The sequence below is a fragment of the Cupressus sempervirens genome, chromosome 1 (assembly GCF_028749045.1).
Source record: "Cupressus sempervirens isolate cs-2001-9-10 chromosome 1, ASM2874904v1, whole genome shotgun sequence".
NCBI classification, from domain to species: Eukaryota; Viridiplantae; Streptophyta; class Pinopsida; order Cupressales; family Cupressaceae; genus Cupressus; species Cupressus sempervirens.
The window spans coordinates 450102789-450125293 of record NC_143118.1 but is presented as its reverse complement, the minus strand read 5'-3'; positions in this window follow the sequence as shown (position 1 = coordinate 450125293).

Below are 22505 nucleotides of genomic sequence, written 5' to 3'. Positions count from 1 at the left end.
AAGAGAATGTCAAGGGTAAAAAGAGGATTATCAGACAAAAATCCTTGCATTCTTAAAAGCACAAGGTGGAAGAGAACACTAAGTCTAAGAACTCTCAAAGGAAAGAGGATGATATTCCAAAGGAAGAAGAAAATATGGATGTTGGAGGCTTTAGTTCTAACCTAGAAGGTTACTTGGACAGCAAAGGAAAAAGTGGGAAAGAGGATGAGGAAGAAAATAGTGAAGAAAACATAGAACAGGGTAATACTGGTGATGAGGGTAATCAGAGTGATAGTAATGCTGGTGAACAAGAGATGGAAAAGGCTAAAGAGGACCCTGTTACTATGAGGGAGGATTAAAAAAATATTAAGATTGCTTCACCCACTAGAGAGGTTGTGGAAGAGGATAAAAATAATTCTCCAGAGAGGTAAACTATGCTTTCCTTTTTGCATTCTACTCAGAAAAAAGCCGATTCCATACTTCAAGTTGATTCATGGATATATAATGAAATAATGGGTCTAAAAAAGAAAATGGATATTGTACAACAAAACTAGAATATTGATCATGCCAAAATTAGCCAGTTGGAAGTGCAAGTGGGAAACATCCCAAACAAACTAAAGGATTATGAACAAAACCTCTGAATGCTTAGTAAGGAAAGTGGTAATAAAATGGAATAGGTGACTTCTAGTATCTATGCTACTATTTCTTGTCTTGGAAAATGCACAAATGAAGAGATTATATCACCAGGGGGTCCAGGCAAGAGGACCAAGCAGAGTTCTAGGAAGTGGACTCAGGAGGCTACTGGTGTTTCAAGTGCTAACTCCATTCAAGATAATGTAGAGATTGGAAAGGAGGTTGTCAAAATGATTAAAGAGTTGTAGTAGTAGCTATCATTGGGTTTTGATGTTTTTTTTTTTCTCAACTTTTGGTCATTTTTTCTTGTCACAGTTAAGGGTTTATGTTTTTGGTCTTGTAAAGTGGTTTTTGTCTATTCTTTAAACTAGGTTCCAGGTCCTTGTAAAACTTGGGTACTTTTATTGGATATTTTGTGTGGTTTCAGGTCCCTATAAAACTTGATTTTGATGCTATTTTTTTCAATAGGTTTTAGGTCCTTGTAAAACCTGGTAAACTTTAATGCTTTGTCTTTTCTGCTTTTGTCAAAGGGTTTTGGGGCCCCTTCAAAACCTATTTTTACCGTAATCTAGAAAAAAACCTATAAGTAGTCAAGAAGAAAACATATAAATGAGCTATGTTTAGGCATCATCCCATGCCTCTGTCTCTTTCTAGGGCCACCATATCACTACAACCAAAACATCTAATTGTGACTATTGTTTCTTAGTCTTACCCAGAGAAGTCTAGGCTATCTACCCTCTATATCTACAAATGTAGGGCTTTAGGCCATCACTCGTCCTTGCATATTGGCCTTGTGATGGGTAGGTGCTCCCATGCCCATACTTGCAACACATATACTCCCACAACCATGCTTTTCACCTCTCTATAGGAAATCTCATACATCTCATGGAACATATGGGCCAACATGCACTGACCCCACCCAAAATGTTTTGGTTGCTCCAAAATCCTCTACAACATTTATCTCCATTTTCACTCTAGCCCATGTTTTCCTCTATCTAGCATCAGATAATATCTGAGTAAAGATCCTAATACCATTTCCAATTTGTAGGTTAGATTACATACCTACACTAGCTCCTCCCATTGGGTAGCTCTACCCATGATGATATCATCCTAAAATATGACTCTTAGTGCCAATGTCCTTGGTTATTGTTGTGTATCATAGTCTATTTTTGGCCCATGGAATGGTATCTAGAGTAACTTGTATATGTCCTTTAGTGTAATGGTCATCTCTCCAAGAGGAAAATGGAAAATGTTCATCTCCAAATGGAAATTCTCAACCAAAGAGTCAATAAATTGTGATTCACCCATAGATCATGGATATTACAAAGATGGGAGAGACCAAGTGTATCAATATGTATTAACTCGGCAACATCTAGCTATTTGATCAGTGCCTCAATGGCTAGATAGTGTGATTTGAATCCAACATTTGGAAAGTCCACCAGCAAACATGCAAACAACATAACCACACTTAGTATCTAACATGAGTATAAACATGGCTTTTCTATATTACTACAACATAAACATCCTCAAAACATGATTCAATGACTAATGATGATGTGAAATAGATGAAAAACATGGTATTTTTGATACAAATGACCCATTATAGCTTAGAATATTATATGAGCCTTCACATCTTCATGTGAGACCTTTCAATCTTGCGTGTATGATCCACATCCTCACACAAGGAAACTCTAGACCACTCGTGTGAGACAAAAACACATACAATGAAAAATTTCCTCATTTTAGGGTCTCTCACATGAGAGATGGGTGTCTCCTATGTGAGGAAAACCCACCCTATGTGTGAGAAAGTGCCCTAGTGACACTTCTTTGTGCAAGATTTCCTAGAGCCTCACATGAGAAATTGAGTCCTCACATGAGGACTGACAACATAAAATTCAAAAAATCCCAAAATTAACAAAATTAACAAAAATGTATGAAATTTCAACTCATTAAAGGGTTTAATGATTACTTACTAGAGGTCCATAGTTTGCTAGCCAACTATGTCACCTAGATCACTCAAATATGTGAGTGCATGGGGATCACCATTTTCACCTTAGTGCTCCTTCTCCACAAATGAAAAATGCACAAATGATTTGAAAATGATGTTTTGAACCCTTATATATGTTTTGACCTAATTTTTCAAAGTGCTCCTATGGATGTGGAAATCACCCCCTTAGCTAATTGGATTGCTATGAACTCATTTTCAGGATCATTTTCTAGAAGTTTTTATCCATTCAACATTTCTCCATGTCTTCTAGGGGTATCTCTTTAGTATCCCCATACTCATTCATGTAGGTGTAAGGTTCTTTCATCCTTTCATTTCTTTGTGAGTCTTGTTGGTATTGTCTCCTACTATTTTCTCTTGTTTCTTGATCTTAATCAGCCATTCTAGGAGTCTAGAAGATTTTAGTATGTTTCAATTGTATAGGTGTTTGGAACAAAAGTTTAGTTGTTCTATTTAAAGATATATGTGTCTTGTCAATTCCTAGATGTTCTTGATATAATAGAATCCTTGTTTGTTTTATGTTTATGAAAAAGATTATTTGAGCACTAGGTGGACCAATAGGTGAAAGAGATCACGATGACCCTTCACTAAAATTAGAGTGTATGTAAAGCTAGGAGTGACCTTTCCTAAAATTTCCACCTCTACTATGAGGAAAAATGTTTCCACTCCTAGTTGCAAGAATCATAGACAATGACTTCAAACAAAGTTTGAATAAGAATGACACTAGAACATTGTCTCAAAGTAAGTAAACCTATTGTATATCTAGGTATGAATAGTCAGAGAAATAGCTAGAACAAATGAAAGTTATGATTATCATAACACAAGATAGGAAAAGAACAAGAGATAAAATAGGACAACCAATTAAGGAGACTAGTTCATGTGTGGATAAAGTGATCAACTAAGCAAAATATCTAAGTTCTTAATTGTTGTAGATAAAGGAATGACTAAATGTTCTTAGACATAGATCAAATTTGGATTGAGTGTTGATGAGGGAGCTCATAATAGCTCACTATTTTTGGATAATTATGTATAGAATCATGTGAGGAAATGACTATGAGGTGAGAAACTATAGGTAACAAGGTGAGGAAACACCTTTGACAGACCAAATTTAACACTTTAATCATCAAAGCTCATGTGAGGATTCAGAAAAATACGTGTAAGGAAGTATAATGAGTCATGCAAGGAATTAGAATAGAAATTTGCAAGGTATTTTCTCCTATTAGGATCTAGATAGAACTGCATGAGGAAGTGACAAAGTGATAGCTATGTCAAGTTTTCGACAAGTTTTGAATCAATTTGCACTGTTTGGGTAAATTCTTGTGCAAGGATTCTTAGCTTCTTGTGCAAGGAAGTATAGAGGACCACATGAGAAAATGCTAATAGTCCTAAGGTATTTTCTCATGCAAAATTTAGTAGAATTATAGGTGAGAAATGGACATAAAGGATAGGTTTGGACTATACTTGAAGAGATTCTGATGATTTTGGTAGTTTCTCAACAAAGTACTAAAGGTATTTGTAAGTTTTCAGTCAAACGTGAACATTATTTTTAGATTTTGAACATCATGTTGATTTGCAAGTAGATAGTTGTTTTTCAGAGAAGGGATGCAAATAGTAGTCCTAAAAAATCTAACCAAGGACAAAGCAACTCAAAGGGATGTGAGAGTCTTGACCTTTTTATTGTTTGGATAATCTGGACAATTTGTAGACTCACAAAGGACACTCTTTTATCCCTATAATAAAAAAGGGTAGAAGCAAAAACATCTTTATCTTACAACTTATGTGCATGCATTCAACTCACATAGCCATGTCACCCCCACTAGAGGGTACCCTTGTTTTTAGTGTATTCCAAGGACTCAATAATATATATGCTCAATGAGAACCCTTGTGGTAGGGGTCAAAGATATATACCACCTTCTAGCATCTAGGTACATGCCTATGATGAGGATCTACATGAGAGATTCTTCCCCTTCTCTACACAAAGATTATGCCCCCTTACAGAGGTAAGTTGGGTAGCAACTGACTACAAAGTTATTTATAGGATTTCATTCATATTAATCTTGGTGTCTTCATGAACAAAGTTAAGGCCAACAACCCACACCGACATCTAAAAGTGCACACACTTGACTAGCAAGACTAGAAGTTGCTCCACCTAGTGTGAAAGACAATGCCTCTTCTTGATATACGATATCAAAATTAAGAATAAGAAATAAACATGGCATTGGATTCTTTCACTCTACAAATATTCTTTATTAGAGAGAGTTAGAATCACCAACATTAGGTGTGTGCTCACTTGGGTCATTCATGGAGGTTGGAACACTCTACCAGGCCCTCTAAAGGTTGACTCAAACTATAGCTCAAAAAAAAAGGGTCCAAGTTTCTAATTATCCCAAAGGGAAAAGAGCATACTCCTCTAACCTCATCACCTTACCAAAACACATAGAAAATGTTCATAATCGAGCAAGCTTACCAATTCCAACTTGTCTTTTCAAAGATTTTGATTTTTCTAAAAGGAAAAGAGCATTATCTCCTCATAAAAAGCTTTTCTTCAGAGAACCACTACCTTACTTTCCTCCCTCAAGTACCATCTTCCAAAGGAATCTAGGTTTTTGATTTACTCTTAGGAATCACTTCCAAGTAGCAAGGAGCATACTCCCATATTCCTTTTCTAGAGCCCTATCAAGTTCACAAGCCCTATTAAACTATGTGTGTAAGAAAGAATTAAAATAGACACATTATTTGAGTGGATTTGAATTTGTTCTTTCACAAAATGTCCTACAATCAAAGTGTTAGCATTTTTTGTATGTTCATGACAAGGTATCTTTAACAATTGATCTAAAAACTAATGTAAAGATACTTGAAAAATTAGACATCAAAAAATTGATGCTTCAGAAATAAGTGTTAGAACAACAACATTATGAAAAATAGAGTTCAAAAATGCAATTTTTACTTGTGTCAAGTTTCATCGAGATTTTGTTGGCTTTTGTGTGAGGATTCACTACGCGCCACATGAGAAATTGCTTTCTTTGCATGAGAATCCACTTTCTCACGTGAGAAATTATAGAGGAAAATAAGAAGATTCAATTTCTTCATGCGAGAGAAGATTGTATCATGTGAGAATTCATGAAATTGTATGGCCAAAATATCAAAATGTCAAAAAATATATAAAAATGAGGCAAGAAAATTGATTTTTATACCCCATGATGGGTGCCATAAATGTGAGTGCTAATTATGGGCCTCTAAATCTACACACACTTTAACATTATCATTACATGTTAGAAATATCCTAAAATGAACATGGGATTGTCCATTCAGTATAACTGCACAAGGTGATCTATTGCCTTCTAACTAAACAAGGTTTTACCATTCACTCTTAGGATTGAGAGATCACTAACTAGGCCAAACTAGTATGAAGGATATGGAAGAATGAAAATGTGATCTAATCTATATTTTTGATGTTTTTTGAATGAAAAGATATTAGATTAATCTCAATGATATTGAAATAATGGAAAGTAATAATTAAATGAATGAATTTTAGTCTAAATGATGAGCATATGAAAGAAAGAAAAATTCAAAACAAGGCACTTGAGTAATAAAATTAGCATCAATTTTATAATTTTCATGAGCATCCTTCAAAATGAGAGATCAAAAGTTTCTTTTATAGAACCTTGGACCCGATCAATGGTCAAGATCGAACCACATGGATAGTCTTGATTGAAAGTGAGATTGAGTCCTCCATTTTAATGGGATTGAATGAGATGAAATTGGAGATAACATTGATCCATTAAAATATATGATTTTTTTGAATAATTAAATAATCAGTTTCAACAATTATGAGGAGCATGTTTGAATTAATCAATATTAATAATTACTTTTATACGTGAGATGCAATAAGAAAGAATATTGATCCATTCAAGCATGTCATCATAATAGAATATTATAATTAAATATATAATTAGTTTCAAAACATATGATATATATATATATATATATATATATATATATATATATATATATATATATATATATATATATGATTAAATCAATGTATTTCAATTCCTTCTTTATGTGTATTAGCTATAGAGGGTGGATTTAATTTGATTAAAGTACTTAGGACGCATAATTAAATTAATTAAATTAGGAGATTACTTTAGCTAATTTCAATCAATATTTAGGAATTAAAAAAAGCATGTGATTAATGTAGATTAATAATTTTATTATTTGACACTTACGTCAAGTAAAAAAGATAAGAATCAGAAATGCCTAGTACAATAGGACTTAGTCGATTAACAAATAGATGTTGTGAGATTGATGCACCGAAATTGGTTCAAAATGTTGATGTGCCACTTTTAAGCTATTACACATAGAAGGCCTCACAACCAAGAATATTTTGGTTGATCTCTATGTGAAGTTAAATTATTACACCTACAAATATGTTGCATTTGGCCTTGTGTTCTATATGGTTTTCTTTTATCAATATGTATCTTATGTGCATAACTCAGAGCAAGGAGTGCTAAATTTTCAAATTGAGTTTATCCCACATGTTATTTTAGAGTTTCCCCATATATCACTATTTCATGTGGTATTAGAGAAAGTTCTTTCTTGAGGCTTGGGTTGTGGAGAATCTTTTTGAATTTGGTTGTAGATCTAAAAAAAGACCTATAACTTGAAGAAGGTTATGATCTTGTACGAACTATTTTCAAGATGGTTCATGGTAGAGGAAATAATACTATTATAGACATCTTGAGGCATATTGTAGTGAGAATTGAAGTTGTGGAGAAAACAAAGAGAAGAGGTGTACATCTTGAAGATGTTAGTGATGATGAAGAGGCAACACCAAATCCTAATCCTAAACCTAAGTTTGAACAAGATGAGGAAAGAATTATGAGATTTTTGTCTAGGGAAAATGTTAGACCTATTGTTGAATTTTCTTTCTATGATGGAAAGACTTGAGATAATTTTTTGCTAGATTGGATTACTAAGATATATAAATACTTTGAGTATGAAGACACTCTTGATAATAAGAAGGTTAAGATAGAAATCACAAATGAAGGATCATGCTTCACTTTGGTGGGATCATCTACAAACTAAGAGACTAAAAAAGGGGAAAATAAAATATCAAGACATGGGAAAAGATAATTGAAAAAGATGAAGAAAAAGTTTCTTCCTCTTGATTATCAAGTTAAATTGTTGAGAAAGATGCAAATTTTGAGACAAAGGGACATGAGTGCGAAGGAATATAATGATGAATTATATAAACTAGATATTGGATTTGGACATGTAGATGATGAATTTGAGAAGGTGGAAAGATACCTAAATGGTTTAAGAACATCAATTTAGGATGAGATTAGCTATGTTAAGATGGATAGTGTGGAAGAAGCATATCAATATGATTTTAAGATTGAAGAAATATTTGTGAAGAAACATGATTAGAGACAGAGAGGAAGAGGTAACAGATTTGAAAGAAGTAGAGCTAAAGCATATGGAGAAGGTAGAAAATCTAAAAGCACAATTCAAGATAAAGGAAAATCAAAATGGAAGAAAAAACTTGCTGGTAGAAGAGGTAACTACACTAGAGGTAGCTATACTAATTACACTAGGAATAATAATACTGTAAAAAGAAAAGAAAGATCTTGGTTTAAAGTTACTTGTTATAAATGTGGAGAAAAAGGACATAGGGCCTTTGAATGTTAAAAATTTGGGAAGAATATTGGGGGTAATAGCAAGAGCACTTTGGCTTGTGAAAAAGTTGTAGAAATGCCTAATGAACCTAAAAATGGTGCGAACTTGATGCTAATAATAATCCTTTGGAATGAGGAAATTGATGGATAACCTATTGAAAAAAAAAAATTTGTTCAAAACTAGATGTAAGATAGATGGAAAATGTTGCAAGGTAATCATTGATAATGGAAGTTCTAACAATTTGGCATATGGGGAGGAAGTTAACAAGTTGTAATTGCAAAGACTAAGACACCCTAAACCTTATCATGTTTCTTGAATCCAAAAGGAGCATAAATTACTTGTGAGTGAATAATGCCTTACTAAATTCAAATTTGGGAATTATCATGATGAAGTCTTGTGTGATGTTATGCCTATAGATTGTTGTCAGATACTTTTGGGTAGACCTTGGTAGTATGATAGACAAGCTTTGAATGATGGTAGATTGAATTAGTATACTATTTGGTTAGATTGTAAGAAACAAATATTGTTACCCTTGGTAGAAGAACCTGAGGAGAGTCACTATACCAAAGTCAGAGTATGTTTGGTTGAATGTAATCGATTTTTTATTGATGTGAAAGAACAAAATATTTTTGTATTTGATTCCTAGAGAGCTTGCGAAACAAGATGAGTTAGAGCATGCTCTTTAGATTAATTTTTGTTATAAAAATTTTAAGACATAATTTCTAATAATGAACCTGATGGTTTACCACCTATGAGAAGTATAAGTCATTGTATGGATTTGATACCTGGAGCTAGTTTTCCTAATAAATTACCAAATAGATTGATAATTGATGAAAAGGTTGAATTGAATAGGCAAGTACAAGAATTTATTGAGAAGGTCCTAATTAGGGAAATTTTGATTCCTTTATGCAATACCTATTGGGTTAGCACCTAAGAAGAATGGTGAACGTAGAATATGCACTATTTCTAGAGCTATAAATAAGATAATAGTGAAATATTGATTTCCCTTTTCTAGTATGGATGACATAATGGATAGTTTGAGTGGAGAAAAGTATTCTAACAAGATTGATTTGAAAAGTGGCTATCATCATATCAGAATTAGAGAAGGGGATGAATGAAAAAATCCTCTTTAGACTAATGAATATTTTTATGAGTAGTTGGTTATGCCCTTTAGTTTAACTAATGTTTTGATAATTTTATGAGATTGGTTAATGAGGTTTTGAGAAGGTTCTTGGGTAAACTTTTTACTGTATATCTAGATGATATTTTGATATTTAGTAAGACTAAGGAAGAGCATCTTGAACATATTAGACAAGTATTGTAGAGATTAAAAGAGGAGAAATTACTGATTAGCTTGGAGAAATGTTCATTTATCAAGAGAAATTATTATTATTATTTTAAATTCATCTAATGATTTAAAGATGAATATTAGAAAGGTGAAAGTTATTCTTGATTCACCTACACTTGAGAATGTTGGAGAGGTAAGATCATTTCATGGATTGACAAGTTTTTATAGAAAGTTCATCAAAAAATTTAGTTATATTTTTAATTCTATGATTGAAACTATGAGAGTAGATAAAAGGTATTTCAAGTGGACACATAGAGGACCAAAGAGTTTTGAAACATTGAAACAAAAGATTTTAGAATTACCTACACTTGCTTTGCATGATTTTAGTAGAGTTTTTCAAATTGAATGTGATGCTAGGGGAAGTTCTATTGGAGCTATTTTGAGTCAAGAAGGAAGACCTATAGGTTTATTTAGTGAGAAATTAAATGATTCAAAGATGAAATATTTAGTTTATGATCAAGAATTCTATGCTATTATTCAAGATCTAAAGAAAAGGAGATATTATTTGATGCCTAAGGATTTTGTGTTGTATATTGACCATAAAGCTTTGTAGTATTTGGGAAGTCAAAAAAATTGAATCAAGGACATATGAAGTGGGTTGAGTTTTACAAAAAAATTCCTTTCCTTTGAAACATAAAATTGGACATTCAAACCAAGTTGTTAATGCTTTGAGCCGAAGAAGGAGTTTGCTGATAGAAATGATAATTGAGGTACTTGGTTTTAATGATTTGAAGTATTTGTATAATATTGACCCTAATTTTTCATAACCTTGAAAATATTGTAAGGGACAAATGGTGATGGACAAGTGGACTGATTATCTCATTCAAAAAGCCATGTTGTTTAAGGGAATTGATTTGTGCATACCTAAAGGATCTATGAGAGAGAAAATTATAAAATGAAAACATAGTGGTGGACTTGTTAGACATTTTGGGATTGATAAAATAGTGAAGTTGATTTCAAATAGGTATTTTTGGCCATAGATATATTAGGATGTATAGAAAATGGTAAGAGGTTACAAAATTTATCAAACAACAAAAGGGACTAGCCAAAATTTGGGATTATATTCACCATTACCTATACCTAGTAATGTTAGAAACATGAATGTTGATGATATTCCTATGGGGGAGTATTGTAGATATGTTACTATGATTATATGTTACATTCATGATTGAGTTTTTCATTGATGTCAACATAACAGTCTTCTATGATATCTGATAGATAAACAATAGAAAGATCAAGTTGGTATAGATGGCTAGTTGAGTGTTCTCACTATCTAAGGTTATGAGAGATACTTATGAGCATCTAGTATATGCAATTAACATCAGATGAAGAAATGTTAAGCTTGGAAGAAGTTATGTAAGTTTTGGTGTGTCTATTTTGAGATAGAGTTTATAGAGGCATGTTCTAGTAAACTTGTTATATCTCTTAGCAGAGTTATCATTCAAAAAATTGAGGTTGAGGATATGAAGATTACATTTTGATGATGTGGCTAAGCTTACTTGTCATAATACTCTATGTACATAAATATATTTGAGTTGCAAGGTGGAAGACTAATGTTATCGCTAAGTGTAACATGTTCTTAATGTGGTCCTATAATGATTAATTGAGGAGGTCTAATAGCTAACTTAGGGAATTATTTTATGGACTTGGTATAAAAGAAGGACATTTTCCTTTATCAAATGAGATGGAATGGTATCGATCAGAAGTGATTGTAAGTAGCATAGAGAGAAAAATGCAAAGTTGAGTAGAGCAAAGTAGAAGTGAAGGAAACTTCATTGCTGAGCATATTTGGATTTGAGGTTCATAACCTAGTCTACAAGGTTTGATAGTGTTTTTTTTAAGTTTATAGAACAAAGGAAAGAAGAACATAATTGTAAATTGCATGTTTGATTAATGAGCTCTTCTTGTAATTGAAATTGCATGTTTGGGCAATGGGTTCATCTTGCATACATTGTCCTACAACTCCTAACAAGGTTGGAATCTCTTCAAAGTCTCCTAAAAGGGACTCATATGTACTAAATATTGTAATAGAATCCTAATAGGGCCCAATCTCTAACAAGGAATATTTATATTAGTACATCATCTTGTGGGAATCATTCTCACTAGGTTTTTCCCTTTGATCAAGGGTTTCTATAGTTAACATATCTAGTGTAATTGTCTATGTCTATCTTATTATGGTTATTGTTTACATTGGTTGAATGGTTAAGTTTGTTTAAAGAAGATAAATGTTTTAATTGTTGAATAATTGATTCACACCCCCCCAGCCCCCAAAAAAAAAAAAAATTATCTTGTTGGTCTATTTTTTCTAATAGGTAAGCCTTGGGAAAGTATCAATATAGATTTTATTCTTAGTTTTCCTACAACTCAAATAGGAAATAATTATATTTTGGTGATAGTTGATAGATTTTTTTTAAATGGCTCATTCATACCTTTTAAGAAGGCATCTAATGTTGTAGATGTAGCTGAATTATTCTTTAAGGAAATGGTGAGATTGTATGGATTACCTAAAATTATTATTTTAGACAGAGATACTAAATTCACTAGTTATTTCTAGAGGGTGCTTTGTAAAAAGTTGAGTATAGAACTAAAGTTTAGTTCTACATTTCATCTACAAATTTATGTAAAAACAAAAGTTGTGAACATAAGTTTGGGTAACCTATTGAGATGTTTGGCTAGAGATAAGGCTTCTGATTGAGACATGATTTTTGCACAAGTAGAGTTTGCATACAATAATTTTGTGAATAGGAGCACTAAAAAGACACCATTTGAGATATTTATTGGAATGAATCCTAAAAGAACTAGTGAATTGAGACATTTGAACCTTGAGACAAAGAAAAGTGGTAAAGTTGAAGATTTTGCAAATTTCATGAAGGATTTACATGAGGAAGTTAAAAGGAACCTAGATGATAGTAATTTAGAATACAAATAGAGAGTAGATAAGAGAAGGATACATTAGTCTATTGAAGTTAGTGGTTAGATAATAATTCACTTGAATTAAAATATATTTTTAGTTGGTACCTAGAGTAAGTCGAAGATGAAGAAGTTTGGTTGTAAGATTATATGGAAGTTTGATAGTATAAAAGCATTTGAAGTTGAATTGCCAGTAAACATGGATATTTCACCTATATTAAACATTGAAAACATCTTTGAATATTTTGAATAATATTAAAGTTAACTTGGATTACCCTAAGAAGGAAACATATAGCATTGAGAAGATCTTGAGTAGTCAAGTAAGTAAAAGCACTAGAGAAAAAGACTACATGGAATACCTAGTCCAGTGGAAAGACAAACCAATTGAAGATAGTTCATGGATTATACAAGATGAGTTGGATCTCTATTATTTAGGTCATATTATTAGTCATTCTTGATATGGAAATCAATTCTTTATTAACCCCAAGTGTTTGATGCATGACTGGCTTGGGTCTTTGAGAAATCTTACATCAACAAAAAGTATTTCTTGTTTATTGTACAAGTTAAATGTTGTTCACAAAGTAGCCATTTCTACTTTTGTTTCCATGTTATGTGTAGTTGTAATTTTGTCAAGGACTAGTACTTGATACTTTTACTAAGCACATGAATTCTTATGTTAAATATTTGTTGAGTTCTATGGCATTCTTTGTGGCCCTATTTTTCTATTGTTTCTACTTTGCATAGAGTGTTATTCTCATTGGCATTTTTCCAGTTGATTACATGACATATTTCATAGTTAGGAGTTAATTCTTAACACATGAGTGGACCTACCTTCAAGTGTATGTCATTTTATATGATCAATTTCATGGGTCTTTGTTTACTCTTCCAAGTATGGACCTAAATTTTAATTAAATGCTTGATCAGCTAACTTGTGGCTTAACTCTCTTTAAAAGAAGCTTGATTAGATATATGAAAGTAACATTCTTAGAGAATAGAAGATAGAAGATGTGATCTAAGGCTCTAAAATTGAAGAATTCTTATTTTGTATAAGGCCATCACCCAGAAGGCCTCACTGACAGTCATATTTTAGTTTCTCTACATGCAAAGTTAAATTATTACACCTACAAATATGTTATACTTGACCTTGTGTTCTCTATGGTTTTTTTTTATCAATGTGTAGCTTTTGTACATAAATTTGAGTAGGGAGTGCTGAATTTTCAGATTGAGTTTATTCCACATATTGTTTTAGAGTCTCCTTGTATATCCCTATGTCACAAGTTCCAAGACCTTTTGGACTTTGAAACCTTATGTCATTCCATCTTGTAGACACCTAAAATTGTCGAAATCCCTTTTCAGGACCAATTAAATAGATATTTATTATTTATTTAATTAACCTACCTTTAATTAAATAAATTTGCATTTGTTTAATCATATTTTCCTTTCCTTGATTTAAATAAACTAAGGTTTATTTAAATCCTAGCCTTCCCACTTGCATCGTAATCCATTCACTTTAATTAAGTACTTCATTTACTTAATTAATTCCTTTCCTAATCCCACTTAGAATTAAATATTACATTTAATCCTATTTGAGCACATGGCTCCTAACTTTAACCCTCACCTAACTTCACTATCCTAAGCTAACCCATCATTCTAAGCCTACCCACTTTCTAATCAAACTTAATTTTCCTAATCAGCTTGCTAATCACCTTTTAATCCTAAGTATGTGCTAACACGTGTGTGAGGAATCCTCACACATGTGTGAGGAACACTCACACTTCCCACACCCCTCATGCATTCCACACCTCTTGCACACTTGTCCTCTTACATGAGAGTCAAGGTGTCTCACACATGTGTGAGAAGCCATGCTTCTCACACCTCTTACACATGTCATTAACCCATCACCATCAAAGGTTTCTCACACATGTGTGAGCATCTTCCCCCCTTTGAATGGTCAAAACCCTAATCCACATGGAGTCTACTTGTCCTCCACCTCATGGACATCACATTGATCCTAAAAAATCCTAGCCCTTCAATCTTGCATCGAATCTCAACCATCCATTTTTCTATAAAAGGAGAGCTCTCTTCTCATTTTCACATCTACCATCTACCTCATTGTTATGCTGTAGGAATTGTGAGCAACCACATCACATAAGTAAGGAAATCATCTCCACTTGGTGATTTCATGAGGTTTGCATTCGTGTTATTTTGAATGGTTTAATGCTCTTTTTATTTCATGTCATTCTTAGTTACATGTTCTCTTGCATAATCAAGTAGGAATAGACGTTAGTTGTTTAGTGTTTATTCCTTGGTTACACTTTTATGCAATACATTTTGACATGCCTTGTGGGACCCACTTCACGAGTTCAAACTAACTATCTAAATGTGTTTTTGAGTATTTTGTGAGCTTGTAGGTTGAAGAAGCACTTGGAGATCAAATCTTATGAAGATCCTCTAATCGATTCATAAAGCCCATCATCGCGTTTGGAGCACATAAGGGAAGTTTTTTACATAAAACACTATATTTTCTTATCGCTTTATTTCCAAGTTATAGAGGTACATATACATTGAATACCCTCTTCATTATTAGGAAAAGCTTTTTAAAAAAAATACTCCTTTGTTGATAGATAAACTAGCTTAAAAAAAAGGGGTGTGTTTTTTTTTTAAATTTGCTTATTGTTCTTTTCTTAAATCACTTTTGTATATATATTAATATTGTAAATATATGTTTCTATATATATTTTTATTATATACATATATATAATTTTTTTTCTTTTTAAAGGTGGGGGGGAATAAATATATAAGAAGTTGTTTTTTTTTTAAAAAATCATTTGTATATATATAAGTCTAATTAAAAAATAAAAAATAAAAAATAAAAATTAACTCTGTTTTTGGTGCAGGTTTGGCCACCCGCGGCTTTGCCGCCCCTACCCCCTTCCCCCTATGCTCAACTCTCGCAGCTTCCTCTCTACTGCAGCCCCAATGCCTATCACCACCACATTCCACCTCCCATCATTCCTGTAGCCTCCCCCTGTGCCCTTCTGCCCATGGCCCTTTCTATCATGTCGCTCACCTCTACCCCCTGTACATCCCTTCCACCACCTCTGTAAGCATTCAAAACCCACCATGTCACCCTCCACCGCTACTCCATGGCTCATCCCACATGAAACCTACACCAAATAGCTCTGCTGCTACCTCCACTCAGCCATAACTCCTATTGCATTTCTTGCTGCTTCACGCTTAGTTAACCCATGCTTTCCCACTACCCAACTCCCACCTTCATGTGCAGTTAACAATTTTCTTGGCTCCCATCCCCAACCAATCTGCCTGCTACAAAATCTACTACCTCTACGCATCTCTTGGATGAAGCCACCCCCTTCCCAATGACTACTGTGAATTCCCTTCCTTTGCTCAACCACTACTAACCCTTACCTCTATGCCACCACCTCTTCATTTGGCTCTGCCCAAAACCCTCCCTCCACCAATCCTCCACTCGACCAAACTATTGCCCGTACCACTCTTCTTAGCCCTTGGCCAAGACCACCACCCTCCCAAACCATTGTCTTCAAAACTGCCACCCTCCAAAACCACCATCTTCAAAACCTCATTCTAAACCACCCTTAAAACCACTAGCAAATCAATCTAGTTTTCTTTTTTTCAAAAAACAAAGAAAAAAAATTATCTTTTCCATTTTTCGTTAAAACAAAATAAATATATATATATATATATATATATATTTTTACTAACTCAGCCCAATTTCTTTCTTTTTTTTTGCAAAAATGTCAAAAAACAAAAAAAAAAAAAAAATCTTGACATGCCTTTAACCGTCAATTTTAACCTCACAAGTCACTAATGTCATCACTGCACAAGCATTCCATATGCCCTTCTAGACCATAAGGAGAAGCATTTGGTTTTTTGCTCATAACTTGAGCATACAGACTCCATTTTTTAAAAATGAAATATTGTTGGAAAGTTGATTCCAAGCTTGTCATGATGGTGCTAGTTTCATGAGATTTTGATGTTTTTTATCTCCCTATTTTTCTATCAAAGAACAAACTTTGTGCTAACACTTTCATTGTAGGATTGTTTCACATTTTTCATACATTTTCGATGCCCTAACTTGTGGTTAGAAGGGATATTTTCTCACTAACCATATTGCTTGCAAGTTTTTGTCTTAAATTTGTTTTAGAAATGAACTTGTATGCCTAAACACTTATCTTTGAATGCATGGTTAAAGTTAAAACAATCAAACCCAATCTTGAATGCTATAAGGAAATTGAACACTTCTGCTTTGGAATGAATGATAACATAATCTTGCATGTCTAAGGATCAATGAACATTGCCATACACATTTCAATTGGGTGCTTAAAATGAACAATCACTAATCTTGAATGCATAATGGAATTGATTCTTTCCTTATCGAATTTACTTATGTTGATGACACTTGATTTAATTATGTTGGAAAACTCTTAATTTTTATGACATTGTCAAGTTGGAAAGAACATGGTATGCTATAAACACGTGTGCCTTCAATGTAGATTAAAAAAACCTAAAGCTTCATTGGGAAAGAACGCGTGTCTTTTGAACCCCAAGGCCACTTATGCATTCTCTCCCCTCACACCTTCAGGTGATCTTGGGTGCACAAGAAATAAGTGGTCTTTTTTTTCTTTTTTTAGGAGGCTTGCTTAGGGATTTCATCACCCCTTAGGATGACCTCAACTCCAGTATTCTGGTGGAGTATAAAAATTAGGAGGTGAATCGAAAGACATCTCTCTTGGAAGTAAAATCTTGTCACTCTTGGCTAAGCCACAGAGAACTTTATACCTTTGGGAAGTGAAGGAGGAGATTTGGATTATCATCTCCCCCTAGTTGTGTGGCATTATTTTCTTTCATCTACAGATTTGGGCCTCACATACCTTGCATATATCATGGATGCCCTCTAGTTCATCCTTGTACATCCTAGTTGAAACCTCATACGATTGTTGGTGTGTTTGACATACTTGAGTGTTTAAAACCCTCTCCCATTGAAGGGGACACACTGAGTGCACTTTTCTTGTATATATTGCATTGTTTGATTTTGCATCTCAAATTTGAAAAACCCAAAAACATCATAAAACATAAAAATTCAACAAAAATCATAAAAGTTCAAAAATAAAAATAAAAATAAAAATAAATCTCAAAAACAAAAAAAACATGTCTTGGTTTAGGTCCTCTTAGTCAAGCTATCCACATCAATTCCACATCATCAAAGTTATCACCCTCATACATCTCATGTCTTCATCATCCAAACCATTCCTTAGTGTCTTAATCATCTCTATTCATCCAAATCCTTTCCTTGTCTTCCTAATCATTCCATTTCATCCATATTCTTCATCCTAGTCATGATTTATCATCATCCAGATTCAATTTCCTTGGCCAATCTCATAATTCATCCTTAATTCAATCCTTCACATCATCATCCTTCTAATCCAATCCCTTCTCAAATTTAGTCATTTTTAATCAATTCTTAATTTGATCTATTTACATCTTCATCCATAATCAATCTTTCCAATTTCATTCATGTCTTCTTCTAATTAAACTTTTGATCACATCTTCTACTTTGGACATAGGAGCATTGTCATAAACATCAGACTTTCATTCAAATCCAACATTCACTTGTTTGCAATATCATAGGGTTTTTCATCAAATCAAATCAAACCCTCATCCATTCAATATCAATATCAAATCAAATCAAATCCAATCAAATCAAATCAACACAAAGTCCAAAATTACTCCTAGTCCCAAGTTCATATTCCATCCATCATCAAATCTTTCATCACTTTCGTCTAACATCTATGGATCTGAATTGGCTTAATTAAATGGTTGATGATCTTCCCTGACAATATGGATTTATACCTCCCATTCAACCTACATATCAAATCCATCCTCATAACTTCATATCCAATTCTAGTCCATCTCACATTTATTATTCTTCTACCTTTGACAAGAGAAATCCATGTCATTATCCTTCACCCACATACGATTCTATTCATATCCCACACCATGCCTCAAACACAAATGCCCTTGCCATAGAAATGGAGCAACTAAAGAATTATCTCTTAGCAAGTCAATAGAAGGAGTCTGCTTTCCATGCCATGTGTCCTCTTCCTCTATGTTTTGAAGACCATAGTCGTCATGTCCCATCCAACCCCAATCCCCCATGCAATTCCCCATATTTTGAGCTTAATGTCAAAAGCCATCATCCCAATACCCTACCCATAGTTCCACCTTCACACAATCCTAATCCTCCAAAAACATCATTCCCACCTCATACGAGATATTTCTCATCCTTCTTGGCTAAGTGTGAAGAACAAAATAAATTGATCCAATCACCCAAAGTCATACCCCCAATACCATCTCAAGACCTTCCTCCAAAGCATGACATTATAGATTCCTCTTCTCCTCTAGATCCAAGCATTTCTTCATCCCATCATTCCCCTATCCCTCAAGATCCATTTATCTCCCTTAGTCCATCTCATGTTTCCCTTCCTAATCAAGATCACGACATTCCATGTTCCGCACACCATACCGATTCCACTCCATCTCAAGAGTTAGCATACATAGATCCTCCACTTCATGAAGAAATTCCTTCCACTCCATCCATTACTACTCCTCCATGTCAAGATCAAATCACTCCATCTCATGATCCTATTCCATCTCATGATCCACTCATTCTGCTACATGATCCTCTTTTAAGTCAAGATCAAAGTTCCCTTCCTTTGCCTTTCATGATCCCCCTCCATCTCAAGATCCTATTATCCCTCATAATTACCCTTGTGAGCCTAATGCCCCACATGATCCTATTAAACCTATTCAATCCACTCATGAACCCCATAGACATGGACTCACATCTTGTGTTGAAACTAATAAGTATCCCATTGAAGAAATAATGTCTTAAGATGTTGGTTTTCCTTCCACTCCTTCCAAACCTAAAAATCCTCCATCCAAACCTAACTATCCCCATCCTCCATATTCCACGTCTATTTTTGGACCTTATATCCATATTCCCATTCCTTCCTCACTTCCATCCATTTCAGGTCCTTATGTTCCAAAGCCAAACCCTTCATCCTTTTCATCCATTTTGGGTCCTTACATACATCCATCTTCCATATCCATGCTTTCCACTTCATCCCCTCAAGGTCCTACTCAATATCAACAAAGGCACACATCCTTGAATTCCTTACAATGTTCACCATCCATACACTCTCCATCCCATTTATCTTCATGCACCCATACCATGGCCAATGGAAACAAATTAGATGCCAAAGAAAAAGAGAATAAAGCCAAAAATCCACAAAAATCTAAGGATCAACATGTCCCTTCTAAAAGACATGTCCAAGAAAAGAAAAATATGATCCAAAATAGTACTCAAAGGCCACAAGGCTAAAAATCAAAAATGCAAAAATTTTGTGGATCCCAAAGCTACTTAATGTAGCAATGAATCTCAAAGAAAACTTCAAAATGACATCCAATTTTGCTAATCCAAATGCTTCCCACATTCAAAAATCATCCACACTTCCATTTTCCAAATCCATTTTGGGTCCTTGTATATCCAAAGAAACCATCCTAAATCCATCATCTCCTTCATCCATTTTGGGTCCCTATATCCTAAAATCCAAACTTTCTCCTACATATCCTCCACAATTTCCTCCTTTCCATCACCCTTCAAGGTGTGTGCCAATGGCGATCTTTCCACCTCCTTCATCCACTCATTCAAAAGTCTTCCAACCTAGCATCCATCAACCATGTCTTCCTCCAACCCACTCCACCCCCTTAATCCAAACTTTTTCATATGTCATTGTGCTCCATTCACTATCCTACCAACATCTATGAGAAAAATTTCCTTGAAAATAACAAAGAAAAAAATAATAAATATCAAGGGATACCATCCATGTATCTAGATGCTTGAGTCCTCCCTTTCCATCCAATGTCTTCCACTTTCACTTATTTATCCATTCAATTTTCTTCTTTACTTTCACTCTACACTGGGGGCAAGCTCCATCCATACCACTCTTCCTTACCTATCTTCCCTACTTCCATCTACCGTTCATCATCCTTTTCCATCTTTGATCTTGACTTTAACTTTCTTTTCATCTATCCATATGCACTTTCCATGTCCCTTCCTTGTTATCCATACATACTTCCATCATCCTTTCACGTATTTGATCTTGACATCCTATCCATGTCTTACATACCATAGTCCTTGGCATGTTCATTTCCTCCATCCTCCATTCATACTCCTGGATGCTTCCATCCTTCTTTCATATGTCCTTGATCTTGGTTATCCCATCCATTCCCTCCACTTCATATCCCACATTTCACCCATACCCTTCATATCCTTATCCCTTTTTCATACCCTCCCTCCCATATCACTTCTTCCTTCCACTTTCATACCTATGCTTGTGATCACTACTAGAGGCACAATACAAAAATGTTCATAAATGCTTTAGAAGAACACATGCCTTATCTTCTTCCATATGCTAGCCTTCGCACCATCTTTCCATTTTCATGCATCCTTTCCCACCATATTTTCTTCCATGTTCGCATCCTTGGTATGGGGCCTTTGGCCTCCTTCAAAACATGGTCCTTGGCTCCACATTTTTCACTACCATATCATTTGGCCTCGTATATCCTTTCACCATTCCTTTCATCCACCAACTAACATTTCTTTTCCTCCATTTACCATGCCTTGGCTCTCCCTTGTCATTGGTCCCAATCTATTATATCCCATATTCATTTAATCAATTCATTTCTATCCATTCTATCCCACATTCATGCATATCACATTCAATTTAATTCTTCCAACTCACTTCAATCAAATTCATTTTTACATCAATTTTCCCTTCTTCTAATTCTTTCACATAAATTTCTATTCTACTCTCATCATTCTTCCAATCTCATCCATGTTCAATTTTATACTTGCATTTCAATTCAATCTATTCATCCAAATCTCCAAAAAATAAAAAACATCAAAAAAAAAATCTCAATCATTGTGCAATCAATATTAATCCAATCAATCTAATCTTGCAATCTTGTCCATCAATCCTTAATCAATTCATCAATTTGACCCAATCAGCTAATAATCCATTGACCATATTCAAACATTATCATGGGATGAATCCTTCCCAATCCTTGGATGTGCATTATGCTTATCGTTAGCTTTTTCATCCTTAATCAATCATCAATAAATCAATCCATTAATGGGTTTTCAGCTTGACTAGGGTCAAATGTTGGTTTGCTTTTGGTCTTTTGTGTATGATTGCTTGTTACTTGTATGCATTAGTATTTTTTGCATTTATCATGGTCTTTGCATCCTATTGTCCCTAGGAATCTTGTTCTTCCATATCATGGTTTCATAAGGCATAGGGTTGTATTAGAACCTTTTTTACACGTACTTGACACATGGTCATCTTGGTTCCTCATACCTTGGTGCATAGTGTTAAATATAATATCAAACTTAGGTTTTTCACACCATTGCAGCATAACTTTATCAATCTTTTCATTTTCCTCTCCCTTTCATGCTACCATCCATTTCAAGAGAACATCCATGTTCTCCTAACCCGCATGTCCTCTCAAGGGGGCATACCCTTCCACCCTCGTCATCCTTCCTCATCCTTCCATGACTAGGGCATCATGCTACTAGTCTTATCCTCCCAACCACTATATTTTATTCTTCTTTGATCTAACATTACTAATGCTATATCAAAGAGGGGCAAAATGTAGACACGTAAAATTGTCCAAATCCCTTTTCAGGACCAATTAAATAGATATTTATTATTTATTTAATTACCCTACCTTTAATTAAATAAATTTTCATTTGTTTAATTATATTTTCCTTTCCTTAATTTAAATAAACTAAGGTTTATTTAAATCCTAGCCTTCCCACTTGCATCCTAATCCATTCACTTTAATTAA